The sequence below is a fragment of the Enhydra lutris genome, unplaced genomic scaffold (assembly GCF_002288905.1).
Source record: "Enhydra lutris kenyoni isolate GAN:26980312 unplaced genomic scaffold, ASM228890v2 scaffoldscaffold23, whole genome shotgun sequence".
NCBI lineage: Eukaryota > Metazoa > Chordata > Mammalia > Carnivora > Mustelidae > Enhydra > Enhydra lutris.
Window position 1 is genome coordinate 12,085,155 of NW_019154107.1, and position 26,787 is coordinate 12,111,941.

The window sequence follows — 26,787 nt, forward strand, 5'->3', positions numbered from 1 at the left end:
TCCAAGGAGAAAGAGCATGGGTAAAATTAAGGAGATATGAAAACTGATGCACATTGAGGGAATAGCCAATAATTGACTTATTTAGAGCACAAAGATCTGGAGGTGGGGGGATAAGCGGAGGGTGAATGGAAGAGAAACAGAAGGGGAAGGGTCAAGAAAGTAGGGTAGGTACCCTCACCGGGAAGGACCTAGCAGGCCTGCAGAGCTATGACTCCAGACTTCACTTGGGTTGGGGTTCAGGCTTACCTGATGAACTGGTATGACCAGCACAACTATTTGTATAAGGATACTATTAAGGAATGAAAAGGACAGCCTGATGTTTGTCCCCACTGCAGGTTCCTTGCTCCTGAACTCATGACTTAACATTGAGAATATGGCCTATAGAAAGAAGCTGAGGCAGTGGTTTTGAAAGGAAATGTTGGTACAGAGGTGCGACCCAGGTCTGGGTCAATGTCCAGGAGATAAACGTTGACTGGGAGAGAATGGACGTTTTCCCCACTTCTGCATGTAAAAATCACCTGGCTTTGGTACTTCAGGGATTACAGAAAATGTGATGGTATATTGATACCTTGAGGGTTACAGCATGAAGAGAGTTCACTTGATGCAAACAGCAGTATTATCATAGAGTGGAGACCTCCCCATATTTTGGTAGGGTCTAGGTCCCAACCTGCAGTGTCTCTGTGGGCAACAGATCTCCACAGGAGTACTAAAGAGGAAGACCTTGAGATGACAGGTAATGAGCTTATGTGAGGCCCCAGTCAAGACTCAAAAAATGAATAGTTGGATGTACATTTAAGATGGCTGAAGGGATGCTGGAAGCCTTTGCTCAGCAGGAGAGGCAGAGCCAGTGCAATCTGAGGTAATGAGATGATGCCTAGCACAGCAGATAGAAACCATGGCAGCGGAGGTCACATGCAAAACAGGCGGACCACGACCAGTAAGCAACAATGTCTGAGACCACTGTGCCTCCAGCACAGCCTGCTGACAGAAGAACAACTGTCCACTGGCACACATAATCAGGAGAAACCATAAGTAAGAGTTTGTTGTTTTAAACCACGAAGTGTTGCCATGGTTTGTTACATGATAAAAACAAATTGATACATCCCCAAGATGAGAATCAGTGGGAACAGCTGCTTAAGTAGGCTTGACCATTTGATCCAGGGAGCATAAACCTGAATGACCAGGCTACTTTGGGAGTTGTGGAGGATTTGTAGTGTGTCAACTTAGGTAAGCTGAAACTACATTTCCCAGAACTCTCTTCCTTGCATTGTTCCAGTACGGCTGGAATTATGAGATATTCTGCACATTGTTCACAAGAGGGAAGGAGAATCACAGTCATTTTCTCTTGAATTCAGAAGGTTGGAGTGGGGTATGAGGTGCTGGTGAAGCTCACACACATGTCATTGATCTGCGAAATTGCCTGCTTGGCATGTGGCAGCAGCAGGCTCTGTAACTCTTCCAACCTCTGTCACCTCCTCCCCTAGCTTCTCTGACCCCAGTCCAACAGTGTGCTTATTAATTCTGTACAAAAGTTTACAGCTTCTCCTTCAGGACCCCCGCCTCATCAAGGTTGGAGGCTTCAAGGCTATGAGAGATAACAAGGATTCCAGTCTACCTTCTTAGGTCCCAGTTTAACCTCAGAGGTTCCAACTCATTCTTGTTTGTTTCCTTCCCAACTTCCTGCCTGAGCCTTCAAGCTCCTGCATTAACAGCCTTAGGAACAACAGACTTATGTAGATTTTTTTTAACTAGCTCCCACAGTTGGATAAGGTCAAATCCCTGTAATAGATATGTACTACATACAATATCATATATAGCATACAGATAATATATGTATAATATTCTAATTATATGTAATACTCAAATTGTGTGTGTGTGTGTGTGTGTGTGTGTGTGTGTGTGTGTGTAAAAATCTAGTAGTTCTGCTTCTCATACTGACCAAAACAGAGTCTATCAACCCTGGTTAGCCAAGATGAATAGAAGGAATTTCTAACGGCTTCCTTCCACAACAAGCTGAAAATACTATAGCCCTTGGGTGGAAAAAAAAAAACTGAGATAACCATCAGTGAATCCAAAGACAGGGAATGCAGAAGACAGAAACAATGGTGGATCTCTACTATCTGGGTCTCACCACTAGGAACTCTTCAGCCTGGGAGCACCCAGCCTCTCCATACTTCCTTAAGGGAACTTTGAAGACAGGGTGATATTCTAGAACACTGGAGTCTTTGTTCAGAGTCAGCAAGACTACATCTGGATATCAGATGAAACAACTGACATGAAGTCCTTGTAAAATTTGGGCAGAGAAGATACTCAATTTCACTGTAATCCAAGCAATGTAAATTGGAACCAGTTGATTCCATTGTCCCTTAGACAAATGCTCAAAGATACCTATAAAAAATTTAATCACACAGACCCTCTAACAAGGCAGTTTTAGTCTTTGGTATTTATCGGAGGTATCTTCACATGTGTGTGAAATGTTGTGTGTATACGGATATCCATTGTAGCATTTTTTTTATACTAGGAAGAGATTGGAAATTACCTAAGTGTCTCCCAATGAAGAATTGTATAAATTATGGTTTATTTATGATTTATCCAATTTTCAGGGTGTAGGTATATTCAAAAAATTATAGCATTGTTTATAATAGCAAGAAATTAGAAATTACCCAAGTGTCTTCCAATAAGGAATAGGATAAATTATGATTCATCTATATAATGGAGTGTAATACAATTACTTAAAAAGAATGAAGGCATTGTATGTCCACTGATATAAAACACTTTTCAAGATACATTGTTAAATGAAAAGCAAGACTTGAATAATGTGTGTGCAATATACCCCCTCCCTCCCTCTGGTTTTTTAAAAATTTTAATTCCAATATAGTTAACATAAACTATTATCTTAGTTTCAGGTGTATAATACAGTGATTCATCAATTCTATACATTACTCAGTGCTCATCATGATAAGAGTACTCCTTAATCCCTTTCACCTATTTAACACATGCCCTCCTTCCCCTCCTCTCTGGTAACCATCAGTTCTCTATATTAAGAGTCTGTTTCTTGATTTATCTATCAGTCTCTCTCTCTCCTTTTTTCCTTTGCTCATTTGTTTTGTTTCTTAAATTCCACATGTGAGTGAAGTCATGATACTTGTTTCACTGACTTACTTCACTTAGAATTATACTCTCTAGCTCCATCCATGTGATTGCAAATGGCAAGATTTTATTCCTTTTTTGTGGCCGAATAATATTCCATTGTATAAAGATACAACTTCTTTATCCATTCATCAGTCGAAGGACACTTGAGTTGCTTCCATAATTTGGCTATTATAAAAAATGTTGCTATAAATATCAGGATGCATGTATCCCTTTGGATTAGTATTTTTGTGTTCTTTGGGAAAATACCTAGCAGTGCAATTGCTGGATTGTAGGGTCATTCTATTTTTAATGTCTTGAGGAAGCGCCACACTATTTTCCGGAGTGGTTGTACCAGTCTGCATTCCTACCAACAGCACAAGAGGGTTCCCTTTTCTCCACATACTCATCAACACCTGTTGTTTCTTGTGTTGTTGATTTTAGTCATTCTGACAGGTATGAAGTGATACAGCATTGTAGTTTTGATTTGCATCTCCTTGATGGTCAGTGATGATGAGCATCTTTTCATGTGTCTATTGACCATCTGGATGTCTTATTTGGAAAAAATGCCTGTTCAGGTCTTCTGCCCATTTTTAATTGGGTTACTTGGTTTTGGGGAGTTGAGTTTTTATAGATATGGGATACCAACCCTTTATTAGATATGTCATTTGCAGATATGTTCTTCCATTCTTTAGGTTTCCTTTTAGTTTTGCTGATTGTTTCTTTCACTGTGCAGAAGCTTTTTATTTTGATGTCTTCCTAATAATTTATTTTGGCTCTTATTTCCCTTGACTCAAGAGGCATATGTAGAGAAATGTTGGTATGGCTGATGTCAGAGACATTACTGCATGTGCTCTCTTCTAGGACTTTAATGGTTTCACATCTCATAATGAGGTCTTTAATCCACTTCGAGTTTATTTTTGTGTGTGGTGTTGGAAAGTTGTCCAGTTTCCTTCTTTTGCATGTTGCTGTCCAGTTTTCCCAACATCATCTGTTGAAGAGACTGTCTTTTCCCCATTGGATGTTCTTTCCTATGTTGTCAAATATAAATTGACCATATAATTGTGGGTTTATTTCTGGGTTTTCTGTTTCGTTCCATGGATCTATGTGTCTGTTGGTGCCAGTACCCTACTGTTTTGATGACTACAGCTTTGTAATATAAGTTGAAGTCCAGAATTGTGATGCCTCCAACTTTGCTTTTCTTTTTCAGAATTGCTTTGGCTAATTGGGGTCTTTTGTGGTTACACATAAATTTTAGGTTTCCTTGTTATAGTTCTGTGTAAAACACTGTTGGTATTTTGATATTTTGGTATTTTGATAAATGTGTAGATTGCTTTAGGTAGTATAGACTTTTTAGCAATATTTATTCTTCCAACCCTATGTATGTGTGTGTTTTCCTTTTTTTAATTTAAATTTATTTACCCAACTTATAGTACATAATTCGTTTCAGCTGTAGTGTTCAATAATTTATCAGTTGTGTATAATACAACTTATCATTAATACTGGGTGTGTGTGTGTGTGTGTGTGTGTGTGTGTGTGTGTGCTTTAAATGCAAGAATATCTCTGGAAGAATTCAGATGAAACTAGTTGTTTTCATTACCTTCAGAGAAAGGAATTGGGTACCTAGGGAACTTTCCCTGCTTTTGTACCATGTGTGTCTGTTATCTATTTTTTAAAAAATCTTAATTTTCAAAAGTATTGCCAGTTTGTTCAAAATACTGCTTTTCAAGAGGTAGCTTTAACCTTTTTCCAAGGGCAAGAACAGCCTGAAGAGCAAGAGTGACAATTACACCTAAGATTAAGAAAGGTGAGGGGTGCCTGGGTGGCTCAGTGGGTTAAGCCTCTGCCTTTGGCTTGGGTCATGATCTCAGGGTCCTGGGATCGAGCCCTGCATCAGGCTCTCAGCTCAGCAGGGAACCTGCTTCCCCCTCTCTCTCTGCCTCTCTGCCTACTTGTGGTCTCTGTCTGTCAAATAAATAAATAAAATCTTTAAAAAAAATAAAGGTGAAACTCAGATTTCTCCAGTAAAAGAGATTCCTCTTAAAATATATTACAGTGATCCAAAACATGTAGAGGCAAGAAAAAAACACATAGATAGACCCAAGAGGGATGCCAAAGAGTGATATATTCCAGAGAATAAGAGATTTAGTGTGATGAAGGCATAATCAGTTCTAAGGGTGGGGTGCACAGCAAAGAAGATTTAATAGAACAATGAAGATATTTATGCAGCAGAAACCAGTAAGGCAAACAAAAGGATGTTTGGAGATGGTTTGTATTAGGGAAGGTTGGAATCCCAATAGACAGAGGTAATTAAAACCCTGTAATAAAAGGAGTTTGGAGATGCAACAAAGAGGGTGAGGTAAAACTCCAAATATGTTTTTGAAGATTTGTTTATTTACTTTAGAGCAAGAGATAGAGATAATGGGGGAGGGGCAAAGGGAGAAGGAGAGAAGCAGACTCCTCACTGAGCAAGGAGTCCAGTGTGGGGTTTGATTCCACAATGCTGAGATCATGACCTGAGCTGAAATCAAGAGGCAAATGCTCAATTGACTGAGCCACCCAGGTGCCCTGAAAAACTCCAAATATTGATAATTATGTATGTGGAATACATCATACAAGAGAATAATTTTTTTTTTTTTCCGGAAGTTGTTTATAACAAAGGGAAGTCACAGGAGCAGTCCTGAAACATAGGCTCCAATTCAGGTAAAGGACAAGGGATGCTTCTCTAGCTAGTGAACTTTGGATGACGAGATCCAGGTAGATGTGAAGAAGGCATGCATCTTGGTATACAATTTTAACAAGACCTCCAAATCCCTTAAAATTGTGATGGTGGGCATCTGGGCATGAGCACCCAGTATACCAATTCCCTGTTCTCTTAGATCCAGTAACAAGACAAAATACCCCAGTTATGAATGGAATTTTGCAAACATACTTTTCCAATTTTGATTGAAGCACTTAAAAGTAGAATAATTGCTCTTTACAAGCTACAAAATCTGCTTTTGTAGCTGCTTAATAAGTTGTTTTACCTGACAGTTGACAAATAACTTGTTTTCAATGTCAAAAATAGTGGTCTTAGGGCACCTGGGTGGCTCAGTCATTGGGCGTCTGCCTTCGGCTCAGGTAATGATCCCAGGATCCTGAGATTGAGCCCCACATTGGGCTCCCTGCTTGGCGGGAAGCCTGCTTCTCCCTCTCCTACTCCCCCTGCTTGTGTTCCCTCTCTCACTGTCTCTGTCAAATAAAATAAAATAAAATAAAATAAAATAAAATATAGTGGTCTTACATTTATTAAGTACTTTATAATTTTTAAGAGGATTTTCTTTTTCTTTTTTTTTTAAGAGAGAGAGAGAGATTATGCATGTGCGCAGTGGGGAGGGGCAGAGAAAGAGGGGGAGAGAGAGAATCTTAAGCAGGCTTTATGCTCAGCACAGAGCCCAATGCAGGGCTCAGTCTCACAACCGTGTGATCATGACCTGAGCTGAAATCAAGACTTGGTTGTTTAAACAACTGAGCCACCCACACACCTTAAAAGGATTTCCATAAATTCCTTTATTTGTTTTCCAAACAACACAACTGTTTTGTTCTCAAAGCACTTCTGTGATAAATGTAGGGTATTACTACCTAATTATTACCTATCTGTGCCTAATTTTGGAGATATAAAATGGCTTGTTCAAAAGTCACACTATTGGTTTCTACAATATTCAGTGTTCCCGGAGCATTCTATACTTTGAACGCCATTCTGATCAAAATACCAATGGCATTTTTCAAAGTGCTGGAACATACAATCCAATTGTATGGAACTAGAAAAGACCCTGAATAGCCAAGGGAATGTTGAAAAAGAGAAAGAAAACTGGGAGCATCACGCTGCCTGATTTCAAGCTATATTACAAAGCTATGATCCCAAGACAGCATGGTATTGGCACAAAAACAGACACATAGATCAATGGAACAGAATAGAGAGCCCAGAAATGGACCCTCAACTTTATGGTCAACTAATCAACAAAGAAGGAAAAAATATCCAATGGGAAAAAAAGACAGTCTCTTCAATAAGTGGTGCTGGAAAAATTGGACAGCTATATATAGAAGAGTGGAACTTGGCCATTCTCTTACACTCTACATAAAGATAAACTCAAAATGGATCAATGATCTCAATGTGATGCAGGAATCCAACAAAATCCTAGAGGAGAGCATAGGCAGTAACCTTTTCAACATCAACCACAGCAACTTCTTTCAAAACACATCTCCAAAAGCAAGGGAAACAAAAGTGAAAATGAACTTTTGGGACTTCATCAAGATAAAAAGCTTCTGGGGTGCCTGGGTGGCTCAATCGTTAGGCATCTGCCTTTGGCTCAGGTTTTGATCTCCAGGTCCTGGGATGGAGCTCTGTGTCAGGCTCCCTGCTCCACGAGAGGCCTGCCTATCCCTCTCCTACTCCCCCTGCGTGTGTTCCTGTTCTCATTGTCTTTCTCTTTGTCAAATAAATAAATAAAATCCTTTAAAAAAAAAAGACAAAAAATCTTCTGCAGAGCAAAGGAAACAGTCAGCAAAACAAAGAGACGACCCACAGAATGGGAGAAGATATTTGTAAATGACACTACAGATAAAAGGCTGGCATCCAAGGTCTATAAAGAACTTCTCAAACTTAACATCCCAGAAACAGGAAATCGAGTCAAAAAATGGGAAGAAGACATGAGCAGACACTTCTCCAAAGAAGACAAACAAATGGCTAACAGACACATGAAAAAATGTTCAACAGCATTAGCCATCAGGGAAATGCAAATCAAAACCACATTGAGATACCACCCTACACCAGTTAGAATGGCAAAAATTGACAAGACAAGAAACAACAAATGTTGGAGAGGCTGTGAAGAAAGGGGAACCCTCTTCTACTATTGGTGGGAATGCAAGTTGGTACAGCGACTTTGGAAAACAATATGGAGGTTTCTCAAAAAGTTAAAAATAGAGCTACCTTATGATGCAGCAATTGCACTACTGGGTATTTACCCTAAAATGCAGATGTAGTGAAAAGAAGAGCTATATGCACCACAATGTTCATAGCAGCAATGTCCACAATAGCCAAACTATGGAAGGAGACAAGATGCCCTTCAACAGATGAATGGATAAAGATGTGGTCTATAGATATAATGGAATATTACTCAGCCATCAGAAAGGATGAATACCAAACATTTGCTTTGACACAGATGGAACTGGAGGGGATTATGCTAAGTGAAATAAGTCAGAGAAGGACAATTATTATATGGTTTCACTCATATGTGGAACATAAGAAATAGTGCAGAGGATTATAGGGGAAGGGAGGGAAAAATGAAGGGGGATTCAGAGGGGTAGACAAACCATGACAGTCTATGGACCCCAGGAAACAAACTGAGGGTTTCAGAGGGGTAGGGTGGGGGGATGGGTGAACCCGGTGATGGGTATTAAGGAGGACATGTATTGCATGGAGCACTGGGTGTTACACGCAAACAAAGAATCATGGAACACTACATCAAAAAATAATGATGGGGGCACCTGGGTGGCTCAGTGGGTTAAGCCTCTGCCTTCGGCTCAGGTCGTGATCTCAGGATCCTGGGATCGAGCCCCGCATCCGCATCGGGCTCTCTGCTCAGCAGGGAGCCTGCTTCCTCCTCTCTCTCTGCCTGCCTCTCTGCCTACTTGTGATCTCTCTCTGTCAAATAAATAAATAAAATCTTTAAAAAAAAAACTAATGATGTACTGTATGGTGACTAACATAATAAAATTATAATTAAAAAAATTTTGGTGGTCTATAAATTTGCCATCACCCTGTAAAAACAGGCTATACTAAACTGAAATAAATTAGAAACTGAATTAGTTGGCATATAAGTTAGGTTTCTTCAGAGAAACAGAATATATAGACATAGACATAGATCCATAGATAGATCTTTCTTTCTCTCAGAGAGAGATTTCAAACAATTTCCTCATATGGTTGCAGGAGCTAGAAGGTTCTAAATCTGCAGGGCAGGCTGACAAGCTGTAAATCCCACAAAGAAATGAATGTCTTAAGTTGGAAGGCCAACTGGAGACAACATTTCTTCCTCAAGGTGGTCTTTTCTCTTAAGACCTTAAACTGATTGAATGAGGCCCACTTACATTAGGGAGAATAATCTACTTTACTCAAAGTCTAGTTATTTAAATGTCAACCTCATCTAAAAAATACCTTCAGCAACATCTTTGTTAGTATTTGGTTAAACAGTTGGACACCATAGCCTAGCCAAATTGACACAAAAAATTAACCATTGCTCTCGGGATTTGGAATGCCTGTGTAACTCATATCCTAAATTAATGGCTTAAGCAAGTTAGCTTTCTTTTTTTTAAAGATTTTATTTACTTATTTATTTGAGAGAGAGAGAGCGAGAGAGCACTCACGAGTGGGGGTAAGGATGGAGGGAAAGTGAGAAGCAGATTCCCCACTGAACAGGGAGCCCAACTCAGGGCTGGATCCCAGGACCCCAAGATCATGACCTGAGCTGAAGTCAGATGCTTAATGGACTGAGCCACCTAGGTGTCCCAAGGAAGTCAGCTTTCAAGTCAGCAGTCAAAAGTAGCAGTCCAGAGCTGGTATAGTGACTCAACAATCATTAAGTGTTCAAACCCATTCCAGTTTGTTGCTCCATTATCTTGAACACGTAGCTTCTGCCTCATGTCCCAAAACGACTGTCTTAGCCTCAACTGTCACATTCTCATTCAAGTTTGCCGCAAGAGGGGAAGAGGAGTGTCTACTTCCTTTTAAAGACACTTCCTGGGAGTTTCCCATATCTTACACACACGATCCAGAATTTAGTTATATAGCCACACTTAGTTACAATGGAGGCTGAGAACTATTGTCTTTATCTTGGTGTCTACTGACCTGGCTAAAACTCTGGGAATCTGAACTTGGGGATTCAGGGAAGAAAGAATGGATAGATTTTGGAAAGAGGTCTACCATGTACAGTTTACTATACTTAATAACTGAAGGGATGCTCTTCATAAAATATTCAGAACTACTCGTCTGTGAATGCAAATTATTGAATGACACATAAAAATATGCTTAATCTATACATAGTTAAAAACACTATACAGATCCAGGGGTACTAATCCCTGTACGGTCTATAGTTAATTTAAAATTCTTGATTTTTAATGTACTGAACATGAAGGTAAGTGATGACTACATGAAAGTAGGCATTCTGTATACAGCTGGGTGCACTGCACAACTTAAGGGGGGCATTCACATTCTGTTCTGTTCCACAGATTTTTCTGCACTTCATCTTAGCCAAAAGGCTGAGAAGCAATCCAGAGATCTTTCTGGACTCTTTATATCTTCACTGTGGAGGTAAAAATGGCCCCATAACAGAAGACTTATTCCATCTTCAATTGTGAGTACTGCACACCCAGAAGTTGCCATTCAAATCACAATCTATGCCAGGTTTATTTCTTGATTCCTGACATGCTCAAAATAGAGGTAAGTACTGATAATTACAGTGCACAACTCAGTTGGTGTCATTTATGTTGTATATACCATGAAACTTTCTGGACTCCTCCTGTGGTTAATGTGTAGTTAGTGACAGTCTCGTAAAAGTAAATGTGAACATATTCCACAGTTTAAGGGACTCTATTAATATTATAATCTATTTCATGAATCTTTCTAGATCTGTCATATATTCAGTGTGGAAGTTTGTGTTGGCCACATGAAATTAGACTGTGCTATGTATTTTAAATACACTGCAAAACAGAAGTGGTGATCCCAATCTATGCCATGGATCTTTCTAATCTCTTCATATGCTCAGTGTAGGGGTAGATAATGGTCGCATGACAATAAATGTATCCTTGTACATTTGGGTACACTATACAACTGAAGAGGTACTAGTCACTATCTGGTAAAGTCCATGGTTATTTCTGGCCTTGTCATATGTTAAGGTGGGGGTAAGTGATAGCCATATCGATTTATACTTATTTCGCTTACACTTGGATATACTGTGCTATTCAAGGACTGAGAGCCACATTCCAGTCTATGCCATGGACCTTAGAAAGATTCTTCATATGGCCAGTATGGAAGTTAATGATGGCCTTATAAAATTAGATTTACTGGGGCGCCTGGGTGGCTCAGTGGGTTAAAGCCTCTGCCCTCGGCTCAGGTCATGATCCCAGGGTCCTGGGATCAAGCCCCACGTCAGGCTCTCTGCTCGGCAGGGAGTCTGCTTCCCTTCCTCTCTCTCTGCCTGCCTCTCTGTCTACTTGTAATCTCTGTCAAATAAATAAATAAAATCTTTTAAAAAAATAAAAATAAATAAAATTAGATTTACTGCATATACAGTTGAGTGTACTGCACAGTTTAAAGGCTGCCAATCCCATGAAGAATTCTGGACCCATATACTTGTGGGGGTAAATGCCACATCCAAGTAAATATATTCTGTGTAAATTTTGGTGCACTAAAAAATTTAAGGATGTCAATCACATCCTAGTTTGTGACACAGATCTTTCTGGGATCCTCATATGCTCAGTGAGGAAGTAAGTGATTTCTACAGTAAAGAAGGGTTATTCAAAATGGAAATCTAAACCACAGTGAGACAGCATCTCATACCTGGCTATTATCAAAAGGATGAAAAAACAAGTATCGACAATGATGTGGAAAAAAGGGACTCCTTGTACACAGTTGGTCAGAATGTAAATTGGTACAACCACTATGGAAAACAGTATGGAGTTTCCTCAGAAAATTAAAAATAGAACTACCACAGGGTCCAGCAATTATACTTCTGGGTATTTGTCTGAAAACAAAACAAAACAGGGGTGCCTCGGTGGCAATTGATTAAGCATCCAACTCTAAAAATCCTAGAAGAGAACACAGACAGTAATTTCTCTGACATTGGCTATTTCAACTTTTTTCTAGATAGGTCCCCTGAGGCAAGGAAAACAAAAGCAAAAATAAAATATTGGGATTATATCAAATAAAAAGCTTTTGCTTGGCAAAGGAAACAATCAACAAAACTAACCAGCAAACTACTGAATGGCAGAAGATATTTGCAAATGACATATCAAATAAAGGTTTAATATTCAAAATATATAATAAACTTGTAAAACCGAGCACCCAAAAAACAAATAATCTGATTAAAAATGGGCAGAAGACATGAATAGACATTTCTCAAAAGAAGACATCCAGATGGCCAACAGACATACAAAAAGATGCTCAAGATCACTCATCATCAGGGAAATGGAATTCAAAACTACAATGAGCGATCACCTCACACCTGCCAGAATGGCTGAAATTAACAACACATGAAATAGCAGGTGTTGGTGAAAAATGTGAAGAAGGGGTATCCCTCGTGCACTGTTTGTGGGAATGCAAACTTGTGCAGCCACTCTGGAAAATAGTATGGAGCTTCCTCAAGACATTAAAAATAGAACTACCCTCTAATCCAGCAATTGCACTGCTGGGTATTTTCCCAAAGAATACAAAAATACTTAATCCAAAGGGATACATGCACTGTGATGTTATAGCGGCATTATTTACAGTAACCAAGACATGGAAACAGCCCAAGCGTCCATTGATGGATGAATGGATAAAGAAGATGTGGGGTGTGTGGGTGTGTGTGTGGGTGTGTGTGCACGTGCGCACACACACACACACACACACACAATGTAATATTACTCAGCCATAAAAACAAAATATTGCCATTTACACTAATACAGATGGAGATAGAGAGTACTATGCTAAGCAAAATACATCGGAGAAAGACAAATACCATACAATTTCACTCATATGTGGAATTTAAGAAACAAAAGAAATGAGTGAAGGGGGGGGAAAAAAAGAGGCAAACCAGTAAACAGATTCTTAACTATAGAGAATAAACTGATGGTTACCAGAGGGGAAGATTAAACTGGTGATGGGGATTAAGGAGTATGGTTGTTGTGATGAGCACTGGGTGATGTATGGAAATGTTGAATCACTATAATGTACACCTGACACTGACACTGTGGGTTAACTAATTGGAATTAAAAACTTAAAAAAAAGAAAGTATGGTATCTACATGTTTGTGTGTGTATGTGTGTATATATATATATGTAAGATATATGTATTATATATCATTTATCTTATATATACACATTATATATAATATAGATATATATGTATTTCCATATAATACATATAATACACCTGCATGTGTATATATAATTCTTGCATATAGTATATACGTAATATATTATTATTATTATATATATATGGCCCAATATTATTCGACCATAAAAATGAATGAAATCTTGCCATTTATGACAATGTGGAGGGATCTTGAGGACATTTTGCTAAGTGCATTAAGGCCAAAGAAGATAAATGCCATATGATCTCATTTATATATTGAATCCTTAAAAAAAAAATGAGCTCATGGGTATAGAGAACAGACTGGTAGTTGCCTGAGGGGGAGAGTGATGGTGGGTGAAGTGGGTAAAGGACATCAAAAGGTACAAACTTCCAGTTATAAAATGTGTCATGGGAATGTTGTGTACAGTATGGTGACTATCATTAATAATACTCTATTACATATTTGAGAATAGTTAAGAGAGGGGCGCCTGGGTGGCACAGTCTGTTAAGCCTCTGCCTTCAGCTCAGGTCATGATGCTAGGGTACTGTGTCTGGCTCCCTGCTCAGCGGAAAGTCTGCTTCTCCCTCTGCCTCTGCCTCACCACCTACCCCACTCGTGCTCTCTCTCTCTCTCTCAGATAAATTTATATTTAAGATTTTATTTATTTGTTTGACAGAGAGAGCATGCACAAGTAGTGGGAGCGGCAGGCAGGACCCTGGGACCCAGTGACCCCAGGATCCTGGGATCACAACTCAAGCCGAAGGCAGCCGCTTAACTGATTGAGCCACCCAGGTGCCCCTAAATAAATAAAATCTTGTGTTTTTTTTTTTTTTTAAGAAAAAGTAAGAAAAAAAGTAGCTAGGAGAGTAAATCTTGAAAGCTCTCGTCATGCGAAGAAAGACTTGCATCAGGGCACCTAGGCTCCCTGCTCAGAAGGGAGTCTGCTTCTGCCTCTCCCTCTGCCTGCCACACACACACTCATTCTGTGTCAAATAAATTGCCACTCATACAACAGTCTGATGCCATGGATATTTCTGGACTTCTAATATGGTCAATGTGGAGGTAACCAAGGGCATCATAGAAATGAAATATTCCTTGAACTTTTGGTACACTTCACAACTCACAGGGTGCCATTCATATACTTTTACATACAGTGTGTATTCCTGATCTCCTCCTGTGGTTCATGCAGGGGCAAGAGATTGCCAAATGAAAGTAGATATATTCAATACACATATGCATGCAGTGCATGAATGAATGGATTTCATTTACTATGTGGCCCAATCCATGGTGTTTTCTAGACTCCTCTGTTCTTAAAGTTGTAACAAGTAATGCCCACATGAAAGTAGACTTATTCCATGCACAGTTCAGGGAACTGAACAACTGAAGGAGTGCCATTTACAGTAGATATTTGTGGACTCTTCACTTCTTACTGTGGAGGTATGTAATGGCCACAATAAATTAGAGTATTCCATATGTTGTTGATTGCACTCCAGACTCATTTAGTGCCATTCACATCACCATCTGCACCATGGAACTTTCTGTCCATGCTCATATAGAGCTAAGTTTGAGGTTCATAAAGGTAAACTGAGTATGGCTGCAGGCACTGTGTGCTCAAGATATGTCATTCACATTCTAGTCTTTGCCGTGGAGTTTTTGGATCCCTGATGTGGTCAGTGTGGAAGAAGTGATGGTCACATGAATGTCAACTAGTTCCATGTGCAGCTCTATGCTCTGCACACTCAAGGGTGCCATTTACATCTTAGTTTATGACATGGATCTTTCTGGATCCTCATAGGCACAACTGGAGAAGCAAGTGATGGCACATGAAAGTATTTTGTTCCATTTATGCTTGGGTATGCATGAGAAATAGTTGGCCAGGCTAAGACATAGAAGCAAAGAAACTGAGCAGGATCATCCTCAGAGGGTCAAGGTCACCAAACTCCAATAGCCTACTTCTATTTGTTATTTTCTCAGGAAAATCAGAAACTTTTTGTCTTTTTAAAAGCCCTACATTCCTTTAAAAACATTCCCACTATTTTGGTTTTAATCTGATGCAAAAATGTAATTCCTTAAGCACTTGCCATGTTTTAGACACACTGAGAAGCCCTTTATGTATTTCATTTCATTTATTCATTTCCATGGTCTCATGAGTTAGATACTAGTCATATCCCATTTTTAAGAATGAGGAAACTGAGCTTTCTTTTCACCCTCCGCACCCTCTTGCCAGCACTGCTCTGGCTGCACTACATCTGCTCAGAGCTCCCGGCTCTTGCTAAGCTAGCACCATCACGCTTTTTCTCCAGCCACCATCATGATCATCTCTTGGGACCTCATCTACTAGGATGAGATGTTGTCCATCATCTACAAGATCTGAGAGATGACACAGGGGCTGTGCCTGGAGGTGGAGGGGAGGATGGTCAGGAGGACAGAGGGCAACACTGATGACGTGCTCATTGGTGGAAACACCTCCACAGGAGGCCCTGAGGGTGAGGGTACAGAAAGCCCAGTCACCACTGGTGGTGATACTGTCCTGAACCATCACTTACGGAAACCAGCTGCACCAAAGAAGCCTACAAGAAGCACGTCAAAGATTACATCAAATCAGTCAAAGGCAAACTTGAAGAACAGCAGCCAGAAAGAGTTAAACCGTTTATGACAGGGGCTGCACAACACATCAAGCACATCCTTGCTAACTGCAAAAACTACCAGTTCTTTCCTGATGAAAACATGGACCGAGGGGGCACGGTTGCTCTGCAGGGCTATTCTGAGGATGGCAGGACCCCACACAGGATTTTCTTTAAGGATGGTGTGGAAATGGAAAAATGTTAATGAATTTGGCTCTGACTTTGGATGTATCACCTGTTGTCATCGCTGACTGCTGCTCTTCATCCACATGACACCAGGACTTAGACGAATGGAACTGATGTCATCTTGAGCTCTTTATTCATTTTGACCTTGATTTATCTGGAGTGGAGTGATTTATTTAAAAAAAAGTAAAAAATAAACTTGTCAGGGTATCTACAAATTTAAGCTAAAAGCATGGGCGGGGGGATGGTGCCTGGGTGGCTCAGTCAGTTGAGTGACTAACTCTTGATTTGAGGTCAGGTCATGATCTTGAGGTCGTGGGGTCAAGCCTTACATAGGACTCCACACTCAGTGGGGAGTCTGTTGGAGAATCTCTGTCTCTCCCTCCCTCTCCTTCCACCCCCTTGCTCTCTCTCTCTCTCTCTCTTAAATGGGTAAATAAATCTTCAGGAAAAAAATAAACTGAGCAAATGAGGAAACTGAAGCACTTACAAAGCTGTTAAGTAATAAAGCCAAGATTTTAATTTAGGTCAATCTGAAAACATAGCTCAAAGTATGCAATCTTGTAAATACCTCTTTAAAGTATGCTGTCATTCTATTAATGGTTTTTTGAGCAGAGAAATTTAGCTGCTTCATAAATATTACATTTTGGAAAAATAGAAAGCTCATTGACGGAAAATGTGAAGCAGGAGATCTCCAACTGTCATGTGTATAAAGTGCCATATTAATTAATGTGCTCCAGTGGCTGAGATTTCATTCTATTCAAAGGAGATTAAATTTAAGATTTAAAAAATTATGATGGTAGCTTTCCCTTGGATCTTTGCCTAGTAAAACAGTCAAGTATGATGAAAGCAAAAAGGGTTTATACAACCTTCTCAGAGGGAGCTCAGTTCACTTTGGGGAAAGTGAGTTACTGCAGAGATAAGAAGAATGTATCTAAAGGAAGCTATTGTGGCAGTGTCTTCTTCCTGCTGGGCCTGAGCCTTCCACGTAGATCCTGAGACCGTATCTCAAGAACTTTTTAAAAGCACTGTTATATGAATTAATACATCATTAAAAAGTGAAATTAAATTCAATCCCTAGGAAAAGAAAATGAATACTCAAGGAGAGTGATTCTGTAGCTACATTGGCCAACACAATTAAGTTCTAGCTTTCAGATCATTCCAGTTAGTCTGTCAGTGCAATATTGAACTGCTAACAAATTAGGGAGAGATGGTCTTCACACACAAGCTTCTGTTTATAAACACCAGATGTTTCTGGAACCACAGTATTTGCCGGGGAGGTTTAATTTTGCCTTGGAGTTTAAAAATATTGGAGTAGTTGGGCTCTCGGTCCCATATTGAACTTGAGTTCAAAGAAGTGAATCCAGTCTCAAAATGAAAGTAGAGCCACTGCCCAGTCACCCCTGGCCCAACTCCGGCCATCACTGCTGCCACCAGGGGGAGGAGGGCCATGATCCAAAGGAACCAGAGCAGTTGATAAAACTGTTTATTTGTGGTTTGAGCTTTGAAAATATAGATGGTAGTTTAAGAGAACATTTTGAAAAATGGGGTACACTTACAGATTGTGTGGTGATGACAGACCCCCAAGCAAAACGTTCTAGGGGTTTTGGTTTTGTGACTTACTCTTGTGTTGAAAATATGGACTTACTCTTGTGTTGAAAATGTGGATGCAGCATCAACCACACAAGGTTGATGGGCGTGTGTTGGAACCAAAGAGAGTTGTTTCTAGCAAGGATTCTGTAAAGCCTGGTGCTCATATAACAGTGAAGAAAATTTTTGTTGGTAGTATTAAAGAAGATACAGAAGAATATAATTTGAGAGACTACTTTGAAAAGTATGGCAAGATTGAAACCATAGAAGTTATGGAAGACAGAGTAGAAAAAAGAGAGGAGTTGCTTTTGTAACTTCTGATACATGATCATGATACAGTTGATAAAATAGTCGTTCAGAAATACCACACTATTAAATGGCATAATTGTGAAGTGAAAAAGGCCCTTTCTCAAAAAGAATTGCAGTCTGCTGGATCACAAAGAGGTTGTGGAGGTGGATCTGGCAACTTCATAGGTTGTGAAGGAAACTTTGAAGGTAGTGGTAACTTTGGCCATGGTGGAAACTTTGGTGGAAGAGGAGGCTATGGCAGTGGAGGTGGTGGCAGCAGAGGTAGTTATGGAGGAGGTGATGGTGGATAAAATGGATTTGGAGGTGATAGTAGCAACTATGGTGGTGGTCCTGGTTCTAGTAGTAGAGGAGGCTATGGTGGTGGTGGACCAGAATATGGAAACCAAGGAGGTGGATATGGAGGTGGTGGTGGAGGATATGGTGGTTACAATGAGGGAGGAAATTTTGGAGGTGGTAACTATGGTGGTGGTGGGAACTATAATGATTTTGGAAATTATAGTGGACAATAGCAATTCAATTACGGACCCATGAAGGGGGCTAGTTTTGGTGGAAGAAGCTCGGGCAGTCCCTATGGTGATGGTTATGGATCTGGTGGTGGAAGTGGTGCATATGGTAGCAGCAAGTTCTAAAAATTTTTCAGAAGAAAAGGGTTACAGTTCTTAGCAGGAGAGAGAGCGAGGAGTTGTCAGGAAAGCTGCAGGTTACTTTAAGACAGTCATCCCAAATGCATTAGAGGAACTGTAAAAATCTGCCACAAAAGGAACGATGATCCATAGTCAGAAAAGTTACTGCAGCTTAAACAGGAAACTTCTTGTTCAGGGCTATCATAACCACAGTTTGCAAAAAGTGCAGCTACTGTTTAATGCAATGTAGTGTCAATTAGATGTACATTCCTGAGGTCTTTTATCTGTTGTAGCTTTGTCTTTTTCTTTTTCTTTTCATTACATCAGGTATATTGCCCTGTAAATTGTGGTAGTGGTACCAGCAATAAAAAACTAAGGAATATTTAACTTTTCAAAAAAAAAAAAAAAAGATTGGAGTAGTTGGAATATATTCTCAAAGTTGAACTATTCTTGAGCTTATGTAACAACCAGTAACAAGTATACTTATCTTAAAAGTTGAATTTCTGTGGTGTGCAATTCCATGAATATTGAATGTCTTTTAAGCTATACGATACCACCCTTGACTATTTTTTTTTTGGAGAGGGCTTAGGTTCAGTTTAAAGGATTTCAGCATGAAGTACATCAATAGAAAAAAATTTTTAAAGATTTTATTTCTTTATTTGACAGAGAGATCACAAGTAGGTGGAGGCACAGGTGGGGAGGGAGGAGGCAGGTTCCCCGCTGAGCAGAGAGCCTGATGCCGTGCTCGATCCCAGGACCCTGAGATCATGACCTGAGCCAAATTCAGAGGCTCAACCCACTGAGCCACCCAGGTGCCCAATAGAAATTTTTTTTTTGAAAATTTTTTATCTTAATTTGATTTCACCGTGGTTCCCCACTCCTCTGTATGTATGTATGTGTGTATACACACCAATAAAATCTTCTCTTAAGCTAGAAATATAAATTGCTAACAAGCACATGAAAAAATGTTCAATATCACTAGGCATCAGGAAAATACAAATCAAAACCAAAGTGAGATAACAACTAACACCAGTTAGAATGGTAAAAATTAACAAAATAGGCAACAACAAATGTTGGCATGGATGTAGAGGAAGGAGAACCCTCTTACACTGTTGGTGGGAATGCAAACTGGTACAGCCACTCTAGAAAACAGTATGGAGCTTCCTCAAGATGTTAAAAATGGTGCTACCCTACACCCCAGCAATTGCATTGCTGGGTATTTACCCCAAAGATACAGATGTAGTGAAAAGAAGGGATATATGCACCCCAATGTTCACAGCAGCAATGTCCACAATAGCCAAACTGTGGAAGGAGGTGAGATGCCCTTCAACAGATGAATGGATAAGGAAGATGTGGTCCATACATACAATGGAACATCACTCAGCCATCAGAAAGAATGAGTACTCACCATTTGCTTTGACATGGGTAGACTGGAGGTGATTGTGCTAAGTGAAATAAGTCAAGCAGAGAAAGACAATTATCATGTGGTTTCACTTATAAGTGGAACATAAGGAATAACACGGAGGACAATAGGCAAAGGGAGGGAAAACTGAAGGGGGAAAAATCACAGAAGGAGATGAACCATGAGAGACTATGGACCCCGGCAAACAATCTGAGGGTTTCAGAGGGGAGATGGTGTGGGAGGATAGGGTAGCCAGGTGGTGGATATTAAGGGTACATGTTGGGATGAGCACTGGGTGTTATATGCAACTAACGATCCGTGGAACATTACACCAAAAACTAATATGTACTGTATGGTGACTAACATAACATTAAAAAAAGAAATGTAAATAGTACCAACAGAAGAGAAGCTATTTCTACTTTCCTTAGATACTTATTTTTCAAATAGAAGTGTTAGCAACACCATCAAAGTCTAACTTCCTCAAACCTGAAGATGTCTCCTGAGCCTTGGATTTTTATTTCCATTTATTCTGTTCCTGAGTCTCTGCTGTGACTTAGAATGGAAACATACACCTTGATTGATATGCAGACTAAAAGAGACCATTTTTGCCATGATTCCTTTAGAGTTTATGTTAATCCATCATTTGGATTTCTGTTTCTAGCCAAGATGGAGTAACAGGGTCTGGATTTACAGGAACAAAGTTATGAAACAACAGTTTTCAAAACATTGGTCATTAGGCAATATATGAAGGACAATAATCACCAAAAAACAGGAAACATACTAGTTAAGCCCTGTGATTGCAATAGAAAATTGAATCCAGTAATATATAAGAAGGATAATAAATCATGATCAAATTAGGTTCACCCAGGAATACAGGGCTGGTTTAATATTAAAAAGTAATCAGTTAAGGGACACCTGGGTGGCTCAATAGGTTAAGCATCTCATGTCAGCTTAGGTCATGAACCCAGGGTCCTGGGACCGAGCCCCACATCTGGTTCCCTGCTTAGCAGGGAATCTGCTTATCCCTCTCCCTCAGCCCCTCCACCCACTCTTGCCACGTGCTTTCTCTCTCTCAAATAAATAAAATCTTTTTTAAAAAAGTAATCAGCAAAGACTTTCAACAAACTAGGAATAGAAAGGAGCATTCATAACCTCATAAAAGGCATCTATGAAAAAAATGCAACTAACCTTATACATAATGGTGAAAGACTGAATGCTTTCTCTCTAACATCAGGAACAAGGCAAGAATATTCCCCCTTACCAATTCTGCTCAAAATTATACTAGACATTGTAGCCAGTGCAAGAAGGCAAGAGAAGCAAAAGACATCCACATTGGAAGGGAAGAATAAAACTGTCTCTATCACAAATAATATACTTTCCTATGTAAAAAAAAATCCTCTGAAATAACAAAAAAGGTGCTATACTAAGTGAGTTTAGTAAGTTGTAGAGTATAAGATTGGTATGGAAAATAATTACATTTCTATATAGTAGCAATGAAAAATTGGAAACTGAAATTATAAAAATATCTTTTACAGGGGCACAAGAAATATAAAATAACTATGAAAGAATCTGACAAAAGATGTGTGATACTTGTAGACTGAAAATGTAACAAACACTGCTTAGAGAAATTAAAAATGACCTAAATAAAAGGAGAAATAATACCACATTCCTGGCTTAGAAGACTTAGTATTATAAAGACATCAATTCAAAGCAACCCAGTTAAAATCTGAGCATTTTAATTTGTGAAACTTAACAAGATAATTCTAAAATTTATATTAAAATACAAATAACCAGGACACCTGGGTGGCTCATTTGGTTAAGCTTCTGCTTAAGGTCATGTCATGATCCTGGGTCCTGGAATCAAGCCCCACATGGGGCTGTCTGCTCACTAGGGAGTCTTCTCCCTCTCCTCTGCCTCTCTCCACCACTTGTGCTCCGTCTCTCTCTCTCTCTCACTTACTCTCCTTCTCTCTCAAAAGTAAATAAAAAAATAAAATACAAATAACCTAGAATACTCAAAACAACTTGCAAAAAGAGGAGAAAAGTTGAAGACCTTTATCACTTGAATTCAGGACTCATAAAGTTGCAGTTGGTATTGGTATAAAGATTCATAAACATATCAACTGATGAAGATAGGAAATCCATAAATAGACCCCCATACCTACTTAGATGGTCAGTTGATTTTTTACATAGGTGCCATGGCAATACAGCACAGGAAGACTAGTTTATTCAACAAATTGTGCTAGAACAGTTGGATATCATTATGCAAAAAAGCAAACATCATACCTCACACCATGTACTAAAAATTAGCTAGAAAAGGATCAGGAACAAAAGTGCAAAACCTATACTATAAAACTTCTAGAAAAACATGAAATAAAATACCTGTGACATTAGGTGTTCTTTTCTTAGATATGACACAAACTGTGATACCTTAAAGAAATAATAAGTTGGACTTCAATTAAATTAAGAACTTCTGTTCTTTAAAAAACATTATTAAGAGAATAAAAAGACAAGCTGAAGATTGGGAGAGAATAGATGTAAATTGCATATCTGATAAATGACTACTATCTAGAATATGTAAAGAACTCTCAAATCTTGGGACACCTGAGAGGCTCGGTGGGTTAAACATCTGCCTTCGGCTCAGGTCATGATCCCAGGGTCTTGGGAGTGAGTCTTGCATTGGGCTCCCTGCTCAGCAGGGAGCCTGCTTCTCCCTCTTCCTCTGCTCCTCCCCCCAGCTTGTGCGCTCTCTCTCTCTCTCTCTCTCTCCCTCAAATGAATAAAATCTTCATTAAAAAAGCTCTCAAATCTCAATAATATGAAAACAACCCAATTTAAAAATGGGCAAAAAAATTGAATCAATACTTCATCAAAGAAGATAAATGTATGTCAAGCTTACAGATGTTCAACATCATTAGTTCAAGGAAATGCAAATTAAAATCATCAGAAGCTACTACTGCACACCAGGTTTTGGCGAGGATGTGGAGGATGTGGAGCAACTGGAACTCTTCCCGTGTATGTAAAACAATGCAATCACTTAAGAAAAGTTAACACCTTATCAAATAATTAAACAAATGATTCAGTTATTCCTCTTCTAGTTACTTGTCCAATGAAAGAAAAATAAAAGCCTACATCTACATGAAGATTTGGATATAAATGTTCATAGCAGCTTTATAAACACTAGAAATATCCCAAATGTCCATCAATGAATGAACTTAAAAAACTGTGATGTATCACGTGGTGGTATATTATTAAACAATAAAAAGGAGGGGCGCCTGACAGGTTCAGTGGGTAGAGCATGCAACATTGATCTTGGGCTTGTGAGATTGAGCCCTACATTGGATGTAGAGATGATGTAAAAATAAAATATTTTAAAAAACAATAAAAAGGAATGGGCTAGTGGTACATACAGTAATAAGGATGAATTTCAAAATACCTTTGCTGTAGTAAAAAAACCAAACAGAAATGAGTACGTACTACATGATTCCACTTGTATAAAACTCTGAAATATGCAAAATAATCACCAGCAACAAAAAATACAGCAATGCTTGCCTGGGGAAAGGGGATGAAGAGTGCAGGAGGGAAAGATTACAAAGAAGCTTTGGGGGAATGAAATATTCTTTATCATTTTTTTAAAGATTTTATTTATTTTTGGGGTACCTGGGTGGCTTAGTGGGTTAAGCCTCTGCCTTTGGCTCAGGTCATGATCTCAGGGTCCTTGGATTGAGCCCTGCATCGGGCTCTCTGCACGGCGGGGAGCCGTGCTTCACCCTCTCTCTCTGCCTGCTTCTCTGCCTACTTGTGATCTCTCTCTCTCTCTGTCCAATAAATAAATAAAATTTTTTTAATATAAAAATATAAAAATTTTTATATAAAAATATCTTTTTTATATAAATAAATAAAATATTTTATTTAAAAAAGGTTTTATTTATTTGAGAGGGAGAGAGAGAGAGTGAGCGCATGCAAGAGCGGGAGGTGGGAGAAGCAGGCTCCCTGCCAAGCAGGGAGTCGGATCTGGGGTCTATCCCAGGACTCCGGGATCATGACCCAAGCCGAAGGGGGGTGCTCACCCAACTGCGCCACCCACGTGCCCCGAAATACTCTTTATCTTGATTGTGGTGATTTGTGTACATCTGTCAAAAGCCATCAGACTGTACCCTTTAAGTATGTGAAGTTCATTGTATGTTAGTTATGCTCACTAAAACTGTTTAATAATTACTTTTTATCCTACAGTAAATTGGCTTGCTGTATCCGTTTTTTAAAACTTACTTATTTTAGAAAGAGAGAGCATGAGCAGGGGGAGGAATAGAGGAAGAGGGAGACAAGCAGACTCCCCACTGAGCAGGGAGCCCCTACCCAGGGCTCAATCCCAGGACCCCGGGATCATGGCCTCAGGTGAAACCAAGATTCGGACACCCAGCCGACTGAGCCACAGAGGAGCCACTATCCTGCTGTATTCTCAAAGACAGATATTCACTGTTACATCTGATGCTTTGGCACCAGTACAAAAGACTTAGAAGTATTAAAAAGAATGAGAAACATGATCAAAGGGCAGCTGCCTTGTGGTTTAAAAGAATGCAAAAATAACTTCAATCAACGAAAGGTTAGTACAGATGGGGAAGCAATTTTAGAAGTAAATGCTAATTATCCTCCTTTCATAAATTATTTCTACATATATTTTGTTCATGACCTGTTTTGTTCCTTGAAGTTAAACTTTTTTTAAACTTAAAATTTTAAAGATAAATAAACATACACATTTTATTGAGGAAGGAGATTGCAATCATTGTGACCGGTTACTATCAGATACTCTGGCATGCTTTGTAATGTATACTGGGGCTGAGCGATGGCAAATGTTTTTTTAAGGTAATGAAACAAGGGTGTTACTTGTCAATAAATAAAAGTCAAACATGTATTAGAGGGAGAAATGAATTTCTCTTATATACATTTGCCTTTTGTCTCTTATAGACAGAACTTTGGAAGAAAATTAGGTTTTGTGAAAACAAGATGTATGTGAACTTAAATTCTTTAAAAGCTCAGAGGTGCCTGGGTGGTTCAGTCAGTTAAGTGTCTGACTCTTGATTTCGGCTCAGGTGGTGATCTCAGGGTCCTGAGATTGAGCCCTGTGATGGGCTCCAGGCTAGGCGTGGAGCTTCCGTAAGATTCTCTCTCTCTCTCTCTCTCCCTTTGCCTATCCCCCCAGCCGTAGAAAAGAATAAAATATTGCCATTTGCAGGAAGGTGAATGGAGCTAGAGAATATTATGCTAAGCAAAATAAATCAGGTAATGACAAATACCACAGGATTTCACTCATACATGGATTTTAAGAAACAAAACAAATGAGTGAAGGGAAAAAAAGAAAGAAGCAAACCAAGAAACAGACTCTTAACTCTAGAGAACAAACTGATGGTTACCAGAGGGGAGGTGGGGGCGGGTATGGGTGAAACAGGTGATGGAGATTAAGGAGGGCACTTCTGATGAGCACCAGGTGATGTTTGGAGGTTTTGCATCTCTTTGTTGTACACCTGAAACTAATATAACACTGTGTGTTAACTGGAATTCAAATACCCCTCCCTGAATGTTGAAATCCAGATCTTTTTGAGAATTCAGGGTCATGACTAAGTGGATGAAAGAAAAGTCGTTGTGGTGTCATGCCAGCAGAAGTTGCCGGAAACCCACTGGTAACTTGCTGGGGAAAATCTCTCCTCAGAGAGGCACCCTGCTATAAAACCATTCAAGATGGGTGCCAGGGGAAACTTCTGGACAATAGATGGGGCCGGCTTCTGTGCACTGTGGGACTTGCATGCTGAAGAAGCAGCATTAGTGAAGGCCAGCATCTAAATGAGCCTGCTGGGCAAACACATCAGACCGTGGTAGGAAATCCTGCCCTCCGGCAGTGTCTCTTCAAACACCTCTTACAGAACTGAACACTGTGCAGCTAGTAGAAGACAATTTCAAGGATCCTGACCCATTTTCCCACCCGCAGGTAAAAAGGGTAAATTTGGACCTGAGAGTCAAGGAAACACTAACTGGCACAGGAAGTGAGAAAGGAGGAGGAGGAGAGGCAGTGCACAGAGTGATGAAGACCCGGGAGATGACCTTATAGCACACCTCATGCAAGCCCACAAGGTTCTGAGGAACAAAGGAGCTGAGTGCTGGTCCTCCTCAGCCCTCCAGCCAGAGGATTTTGGATCAGTTACTATCTCTCTGCAGATAAAAACAGTTTATTTTTTTAAGATTTATTTATTAGAAAGAGAGAGCACGAGCATGCATGCACGAGCACACAGCAGGGAGAGGAACAGAGGTAGAAGCAAACTCCCTGCTGAGCTAGGAGCCCAATGCGGGGTCTCAGTCCCGGGGCTCTGGGATCATGATCTGAGCCAAAGGCAGATGCTCAACAGACTGAGCCACCCAGACGCCCTGAAAACAGTTTAATACTTGCTCTGGGTCCCACCTGCTTTCCCTTCAGAAAACTATCATGGGGCATCGGGGTGGTGCAGTTGGTTAAACATCCATCTCCCAGTTTCTCTTAGGTTGCGACCTTGGGGCCATGAGACCAAGCCCTGCATTGGTCTCTGTGCTCAATGCAGAGTCCGCTTGAGATTTTCTCTCTTCCTCTCCCTCTGCTCCTCCTGTTTGTGTGTGTGCTCTCTTTCACTTTCTAGAATAAATGAACCAATCTTAAGGAAGGAAGAAAGGAAAGGAGGGAGGGAGGGAGGGAGACAAGGGAAAGAGGGAGGAAGGAAGGGAGGAAGGAAGAAAGAAAGGAAAAAGAAAAGAAAAGAAAAGAGAGAGAGAGAGAAAACTAACTATGGTGTCTCAGGCAGGAATAAGTACCCCCA

General features: G+C 39.8%; 2 pseudogenes; both read left to right on the forward strand.

Moving 5' to 3' along the window:
- The first annotated feature begins 15,528 nt into the window (after positions 1 to 15,528).
- On the forward strand, positions 15,529 to 16,046 carry LOC111150561 (annotated as a pseudogene).
- A 1,352-nt stretch (positions 16,047 to 17,398) lies between these two features.
- LOC111150551 lies at positions 17,399 to 18,552 on the forward strand (annotated as a pseudogene).
- The last annotated feature ends 8,235 nt before the right edge of the window (positions 18,553 to 26,787 follow it).